Below are 8,735 nucleotides of genomic sequence, written 5' to 3'. Positions count from 1 at the left end.
TGTGTGTGTGTGTGTGTGTGTGTGTGTGCGTGCGTGTGTGTTTGAGAAAGAGACATAGACAGAGACAGGGACAGGGAGTTGTGAGTAGAGAGTATGTTAAAAATGTATTTGTAGAAATGTACTGTAGAAGTGTATAGCATATTTTACATTTACATTTAAATTGAAGGGGCCCTGTACTTGCATTATATTTTACATAAGACGGAGAAGACCCATTAGGATACAATGATTGACTGAGACTGTGTTACATATACTCTTGTGGTCGTAATATATCATCTCTGCGATGCGTTATTCTGACCTTCTGAGCTGCGTCCTATTGGAACAGACATGAACCCCCGACTGGTTTGTAATAGAAAGGCGCCCCTCGTAGAGTTGTTCATTTTCATTGTTCATTGTTAAAGGCATAATCTGGAATTTCTTCTGCTGTTCAATAGTGATTTCAATTAACGATATACCCATTGAGTCTAGAAGAATATGACTTATAAGTACCATTAAACTAAGTGCAACTGTTTTAACTGATCATAACCGAAAATGTAGGCCTCAGATTATTTAACTTCATTATTTGTAAACAATGTTTATTGAAAACAAAAACTTTATAGCTATAGACATGTTTAAAACTATAATTTCAATATTATGGACTGTTAGTATGCATTGCTCTGTGTATGAATTTGAGAGTAGCCATAGTCACATTTTTCCAGCCCCATCTGTTAACTGGACAGACCAAGTATCAAGACCAATATACATAAGTATTGGAAAGAGGAAGCTTTTTGTCTTCTTTTAGCACTATAATCCAACAGTTTGGATTTGAAATCAAACAATTACTATGAGGTTAAATAGAGGTTCTAAGCTTCAATGTTTTCTTTTTTCAGATTGTTTTACAATTTAGAAATTACAACCTTTTTTTATACATAGTCCCCCTATTTCAGGGCACCAAAAGTATTAGAACATTTGTTTGACAGGTGTTTCTGTGTAGTCAGGTGTGTTCCGTCACATCATTTGTGCAGGCATAAGAGAGCTGTCAATGTCTAGTACTGATTCTGGGCTTTGCATTTGCCTTTGGAGTCTGCTATTGGTGTCAGTCAACATGAGGACCAAAGAGATGTCAATGAGAGTCAAGGAAGCCATTATGAGGTTGAAAGTGAGCTCAGCAATCGCAAACGGGCTGCTAGGCTAACGAAGACTACAGTGGATGACTGAAGAATGCTCACCATAATTAAGAAAAAAACCAAAACAACTGTTCCACAGATCAGGAACACTCTGCAGGAGGTAGGTGAATGTGTCAGAAACTACCATCCGCAGAATACGTCAACTGCCAAACTACAAAGCCTTTGCTGCAAGGTGCAAACCACTAGTTATCCTCAAAAAGGAGGATCAGGTTACAGTTTGCTAAAAAGTACCTAAAAAGCCTGCAGAGGTCTGGAAAACGGGATTGTGGACATATTAGACAAATATTATCATGTACACGAGTGACGAGGAACGTTTAGAGAAAAAAGGATCTGTCCACGATTTACAGCATACCACCTCATCTGTGAAACATGGTGGTGGGGCTGCTATGGTTTGGACATGTTATCACCACAAGAACTGGCTAACTTGTCTTAATTGATGATGGTATTGCTGACAGCAGAAGTAGAATGTATTCTTAAGTGTATATAAACGTATTGTCTGCTCGAGTGCAAGCAAATACCTCCAAATTAATTGGATGGCACTTCATCATACAGTAAGATAATGACCCCAAACATACTGCCATAGCAACTAGGGAGTTTTTCAGGGCCAAAAAGCGGAAAGTTCTTCAGATTTACGTAAATCCAATTAAACATGCATTTAATTTCCTGATGATAAGATTTCAAGCAAAAGACCTCAAAACAAACAACTGAAGATGGCTGCAGTACAGGCCAGGCAGAGCATCACCAGAGAATATACCCAGTGTGTTGTGGGATCAATGGGTTGCAGACTTCAGGCAGTTATTGCATGCAAGGATTGTCAACCAAATACTAAACATGAGCACTTTATTTGGACATTATATTATTTTTTCCAACACTTGGAAAGTTATTAGTTTACTAATACTGTACTCCAATACTTTGGAGCCCTGAAATCGGGGGAAAATGTTTTACTTTGAATTAAAGCTGTGAATCTACTTTGGCCCCATAGTAATTGTTTGATTTCAAATCTAAACTGTTGGGAGTATAGAGCTAAAAGAATCCAATACTTATGTAGGGCACTGTAAGTGTATAAACTGTCAGTTTCTTTTCCATTTCAACAACTAGATCTTCAACTAAACCGGATTAAACTGAACTAAACTAAACTATAGGTCTAGTTTGGTAAACTATTCCCACGGACATAGGTGGATTATCAATTAGTGTTTCACAAATGGTTTTATGTGTTTTGTTTTTCTCAACTACTCACCTTGTTTTTCATTCTATCTTGTTTTTGAAGTGAAAATAAAATAAAATAAAATGGTTCAAAGCCTAATTATGGGTCACTACATTAGATATTGGCCTGTGGATGAATTCATTTAGCTTCAGTTTATTTTAATAAGAATACCCTTAGTAGGCATGTGTTATAAAAAGGTCTTTCAACCAGTATTAAATGCAGTTCGTTTTTCTGTCGCTAGAGAGAACCAGATAGCTGCATATTGCATATGTACTGCCTCAACGCCCATCGTGGCGAGCTGGTTGAAGATTCGTTCTTTTCGGGATGATGGTCGAGATGGTAACCAAGGTAATTGAGCAGATAAAGAAGGTAATTGAGCACACAATATCTTAACATGAGTTATGTAGAATAATTTACAGTCGTGTATAGCTCTGAAGTGTATGCTGTATTTGATTTGTGGTCTTTTAAGATGCCTTACCGAATTGGGTTTGTATACACAGCTTTGAAGATTCCCAGTGTCTTTTACACATGCTGACATTTTTCTCTAATCAACTTTGAGTGTTGCAGGCGTTTGCCGCTATTGTAAGTGCATTGGCCTGGGCCCATAGTCTATTTAGAATTTCAAGCTTCTCAAGATGACTGTAGTCGGCATCGTGTCGGTGTATGTGTCAATGCGTAAGGCGTACAGGAACGCTTTACATAAATCTCCGAGCGCCTGCCAAGGTTAATTTGATGTCTCATATTCAGAGTACGTGAAATAATGATGTGTTTGGACGAATCACGCACATGTCATGAGAATATGGCAGGGCATGTAGATAATTACAGGGTGCTAGCACTGTTTGGGGACTGAACAGAAGTCGCTGCCAACATACACACCTGCAAAACACCTTGTGCCTGAGGCTAAATAGACAGTCATCACTGTCTGTCTGTCTGCCCCTCTCTCTCTCTCCCCCCCCCCCCCTCTCTCTCTCTCTCTCTCTTTCTCTCTCTCTTGCACGCATACACACACACACACACACACACACACACACACACACACACACACACACACACACACACACACACACACACACACACACACACACACACAAGCATTTTGTTTTCCCCTGGTGAATTGTTGCCAGTTTAGCTGTGGGTGATGAGAGATTTAACAAGTTTATACCAAGCTGAGCCTCACAGTTTGTTTAGATTGGTTATAGAATGGGTAATTAAGCTTAAGAAAACACAGTGAATAACTGAAGAATGCGGAAAATGATTTCAAGAGAGTATGGTATTACAGTTTTCCTCCTTTTCAATGATCAGTTGGTTGCACTGGTTCAAGTGTACTGTAACTATTTTACAGTAATGTCACATTGACCAAAGAAGGACCTACTTCTCCTGTAGGCCTATGGGTTTAATTCAAAGAAAGTCATAGACCAACTTTTACTTTTCAGTATTCCTGAACTTTTCAGCATCCCTTTTTTCTCACAAGGTCAGTTTTATGCACGGGGAAGGAGGAATGGAAAAGAGGACCTTTCCTTCTGAGCTCAGAGATTTTCAGTAATTACAGAATCACTTCAATATGTTGCTCTCTGGCTGCGTTCTAGCTGCCCCCACCACCCCTCTCTTCCCCAGTGTTCTTACTCTTTCACTCTTTTTCCCCTCTTTCAGTTTCTTCCTCCCCCACTCTGTCTTTCTTTGCTATAGCCGTCTTCTCTCTCCCCACCACTCGGAGCAATTTTGGAAAACCACTGCTTAAACAAAGTCTATCTTAATCAGAACATCCTGGCACATTTGGCAGTGGGCTGCACTTGTGGTGATTCAATTAGAGTGAGCTAGCCAGAGAGAGAGTGCGCCTGCGCTCGATTGAGAGAGAGGGAGAGAGATGGGGAGGGGAAGTGGAAGAATACTAGAGAATGAAAAGAGGAAAGAAAAAGAATGTGGTTTTCCTGAATTCAGGCAAAGCAAGAGGCAGAACGGAGTACAGGAGGGAGAGGTGGAAAGAAAAAATTAGGCAGAAAGAGGGAGCGCTAGAGTAATACTTTTTGACAGAGGTGGGTTCAGAGAGGGTTCATGGTGACATCATGGCTGATTTTTTAAGAAAGTATAGACAGGAGAGCCATTCACCTTTCATTGGACACACATGTTAGGGAATAGGCTATGTGCTCATGTACTGGCACACATGGCGCTAACTGTGTGGACAACCTGACATTACACCCCAACACACACTCGCACACACGCAGGCATACACACACACACACACACACACACACACACACACACACACACACACACACACTCTCCCTCTTTCTATCTCTCAGTAAAGTAAACCCTCAATGAGCTTTGTTCATTCACAGTGTTACAAACATGCTTACTTGACTGTAAGGAACTGTGACTAACACCCACACAATTCTCCTTTGCTCCTAAAGCATCTCATTTACCTTTGAGTTGTATTCCTCTGCGTATGTTTTTACTTCATGGCAGTTGGACTGGACTATGTGCGTTTTGCCAGGCCGAATGAATGAGCTCCTTTATTTCACAGGATGTGTATTTAACTCTGTAACTAAAAACTGACTATGTGTAAGTGAGTGAGTAAGTGTATATTTGTGTGTGTGTGTGTGTGTGTGTAGGCCTTTGTGTATTATTTCTGTGTGTGTGTGTGTGTGTGTGTGTGTGTGTGTGTGTGTGTGTGTGTGTGTGTGTGTTAGAGAGAGGGTGGGTTGGCAGGAGTGCGCGTGCCTGCCTTGCGTCCCCAACATGTCTCAGTGCAGCACCAAACTTCACATGACATCAATCTGAATGCAGGGAAATAGTGATCTCATTATAGGCATCTTGTTCCTGATTAAAACCTGCCGCAGCCACCACCGGCCCTTTTTTCCCCTCCACCCCTCCCTTTCTACCCCTCCACCCCTCCCTCTCTCTCCCTCTCTCCCCCCTCAACACCTCCCTTTCCCTCTTTCTAACGCTCTCTCCCTCCCTCTCATTTTAACTCTCTCTCCCCGTCAACCCCTCCTTCTCTCATTTTCTAACCCCCCCCTCTCTCTAACCCTCTCTCCCCCCTCTACCCCTCCCTCTCTCTCTTTCTAACCCCCTCTACCCCTCCCTCTCTGTCTTTCTAACCCCCCCTCTCTCTAACCCTCTCTCCCCCCTCTACCCCTCCCTCTCTCTCTTTCTAACATCCTCTACCCCTGCCTCTCTGTCTTTCTAACCTCCTCTCCCCCCTCTCCCCCCTCAACCCCTCCCTCTTTCTCTTTCTAACCCTCCCTCACTCTGCCAGCCAGCCCCAGGCTTATACACTACTATGGTTTCTCAAATGCAAATAGGTAGACTCTAAAGTGGAAACACAAGCTTGAGCACACTATTTTCATGAATATTGCATGTCTTGAAAAATACACCCATTCAGTCGACAAAGCCACACACAATGACAGTCCATATACTGTGGCATTGTCTAGACTGTAGATTCATTGTCACAGACAACCGTGTCAGGATTAATGATTCCAGTATGGTGGCTATGATGTCACTGCCATGAGCAAATTATAACCCAATACTGATGGGGCTATGGGCCATTTTCCCAGTGCTGCCCAGTGAGAGAGGGCAAGAGATAGCACTCTGATCTATCTTCATTATCCCCCACTCTGCAGTCTCCCAGACACAAAGATCATAAATCTCACCCTGCAGCACACTCCACTGACACTGAAACACAAACACTCCTAACCTCTGACCTCCCTGCTGCTACTGGCCACACACACACACACACACACACACACACACACACACACACACACACACACACACACACACACACACACACACACACACACACACACACAAGTCCATATACTGTACATCTTTAGTTGTGATGGCACTCTACATTTTTATGTTAATTACAAAGCTGATATTATTGTTTAATGGTAGCATATTATGTTTGGCTTTGTTGTAAGAGTCATAGAAATGATGAGAAATTAAATAACTTGAAGCATTTAGTGTTATCTCTAATGTCAATATTTACATGGCTATTCATTTAGTAGTAATTGTTGACTTTACTTTAAGCAACACCTAAATGTAAACTTGATAAAGATCAGCTAAGTTTTGGTGCACTTTGCTGTGTGGTTTAGAAAACCACTTCCTGCCACTCATGTGTAAGGATTTGGTACCAACCTTGTACAGTGACTTTCTAACTGCCTGTCCATTGACTTATGCTATGTCACCTACTGTATGTATCAGTCATTCGACATCATGGTATAGATGCATTTCCATTGACTATTCCTCCAAATGCAGAACAATCCAGGTCTGTATACGTTATGAGCACACAGGGACACAGGGCTGGACCGAAGAAGCAGAGCTTTTATGTGATTATGATGGCTGACATGGACATGATTTGATTAAGGAGACATATTGAGGTCAGGGTATGTGAGGACATGGACTATCACTATCACAGGCCAGTGCAAGAGATTCAGGGAGAAGGAACTAACATAGCAGTTTACGAGGAATATTTGGGTAGGTAGAGGAGATAATATTAGTCAATGAGGATTAGGGCAACAGCAAGTATTGTAGTAAGTAGAATTATAAACCTATGGTCCAAACAGGCAATTCCATGGAGCAAAATGTTGACGGTCAGGTTTAGGACAGTGCAGTTTTATGGCAGATGTGATATTTTTGGGGGAAGGTTAAGGTTCATGCGTTGTCATACTTAAAGTGACTGCTTAATCAAAATTGTATGAATTTTGCCGAACTCAAAAGTGGTCTAATGTCAAGATGAGTTAATGTTCCATGCCATCTGATATGAAGATCCAGCTTTATGATTCAATCCCAAATGAGTGGAAAAGATAAGCACCATATCATTTATTCAGTACTATCTTTTCCATTAATTTGGGGTTGAGGCATATACTGTAGCTGGATCAACCCATCCAATTGTGTGGGACATGCACTCATCTTGACATTAGACCAATTCTGAGGTCTGAAGACATCTGAGAAATTTCGGAGTGAAGTGTCTGTTTTTTCTTTTTACATCAGTATTAGATATGTTTGGTGATTTACAATATATGTAGAGGAAACAGTACATCTATTTCTATCATATAAGCTTGTGCTATTAAACAACAGTGCAAAGGGAAAACAGCAATAGACAAAAGCCCTTTAGAGTTTTCTCTCATACTCTAACTGAGCTCAGAAGCAACAGTCAATAGGTGAAGGTGCCCGTTGAGGTGTGTCAAAGGACTGAGGTTTGGGGTGCCTTTTTAATCAAAACAAGAACATCACATTGGAAAACGGCACTGAGGCGCACACCCAGAACCACAAACTGCTGAACAAACACAAACAGAGATCTGAAACATACTGTATGATCTCATATGGAGAGGGGCACATTCAGGGGCACACCCAAAACTGCTGCTCTGCCATCTTGCTGGGGACTTCCCCTATTGCCTGCCTATACTACCACTGCATGTAGACTCACACTTGAACAGATGTAAAAGGGAGATTACAGTGATACTTTGATTTATAGTGGTTAGATACGTATTATTAGTCAAATATATCAAAAATATAAAAAGTACTGGAATGACTGACATTTGGCAATGCATGCCAGGTGTTGATACTTACACTGCTTTACATTGAGAAAGTTGGATTTGGAAAGTATCTGTACGGACTTCAGCACACGCTACATACAGTACAACACAACCTCCCAAATTCCTTTCCGGTTGCTGAACAAATGTAGGGGACAGATTGAGGGGAAAGTCTATGCAGATATTTAGTCTTTAGCTATATAAAGTATTCACATATACTGTATATATATTGAGTTTCGTAGCGGTGTTCTTTGATATTTTGTCTCTGTGTTTATCTGTGCTACCGTTTCGTTTGTAGATACATACTCACAGCAGGGAAATTGTTGTAAAAGGGAGAGAAAATGGAGGGGAGAAAAAGAGAATTCACAGAGAGAGAACGGGAGAGAGAGAGAGAATTAAAAACAGAAACTTAAGCTTTCTGGGCCTTTTTCTTCCCTCTAGGCATTTTGTGGCTTGTGAAAAAATGTGCTGTATATTTGAAGTGTTGGGTCACGTGACAAAGGCAGGGTTTATGAATCAGAGAAGCATAATTATTTCTTAGTGTGAGAGACGGAGAGAGAGTGTGCCTGTGTTGAGAGAGAGAGACAGATTGAAGGTGAGAGAGAGAGAGAGAGAGAGAGAGCGGGAGAGGGAGAGGGAGGGGGAGTGAGTGAGAGAAACTAGTTGCTGCTCTGTCTTTCCTGTCAAAGGAACTCTGATGTGAAGTACACAAACCTCTCCTCTACTCCTTTCCCCCTGCTCATCAGTCTGTTTGGACAAGTACTCCATCTATCTGTCTGCCAGATCAACATTTGACTGGGTGAGTACTTACACACAACTTCTCAAACAATAAGC

General features: G+C 41.4%; 1 protein-coding gene across 1 annotated transcript in view; it reads left to right on the top strand.

The window, feature by feature from the left end:
• Window positions 1-8,535: 8,535 nt before the first annotated feature.
• rarga (retinoic acid receptor gamma a) overlaps window positions 8,536-8,735 on the top strand; it is a 38,427-nt gene continuing 38,227 nt past the window's right edge. The window contains exon 1 of the mRNA XM_083674984.1: window positions 8,536-8,700. The gene's annotated coding sequence lies outside the window, so the exon portion shown is untranslated. The remainder of the gene's footprint in view (window positions 8,701-8,735) is intronic.

Source organism: Argentina silus, assembly GCF_951799395.1.
Source record: "Argentina silus genome assembly, chromosome: 8".
NCBI classification, from domain to species: domain Eukaryota; kingdom Metazoa; phylum Chordata; class Actinopteri; order Argentiniformes; family Argentinidae; genus Argentina; species Argentina silus.
The sequence above is the reverse complement of the archived record's forward strand: the minus strand, read 5'-3'. Positions and strand labels throughout refer to the sequence as shown.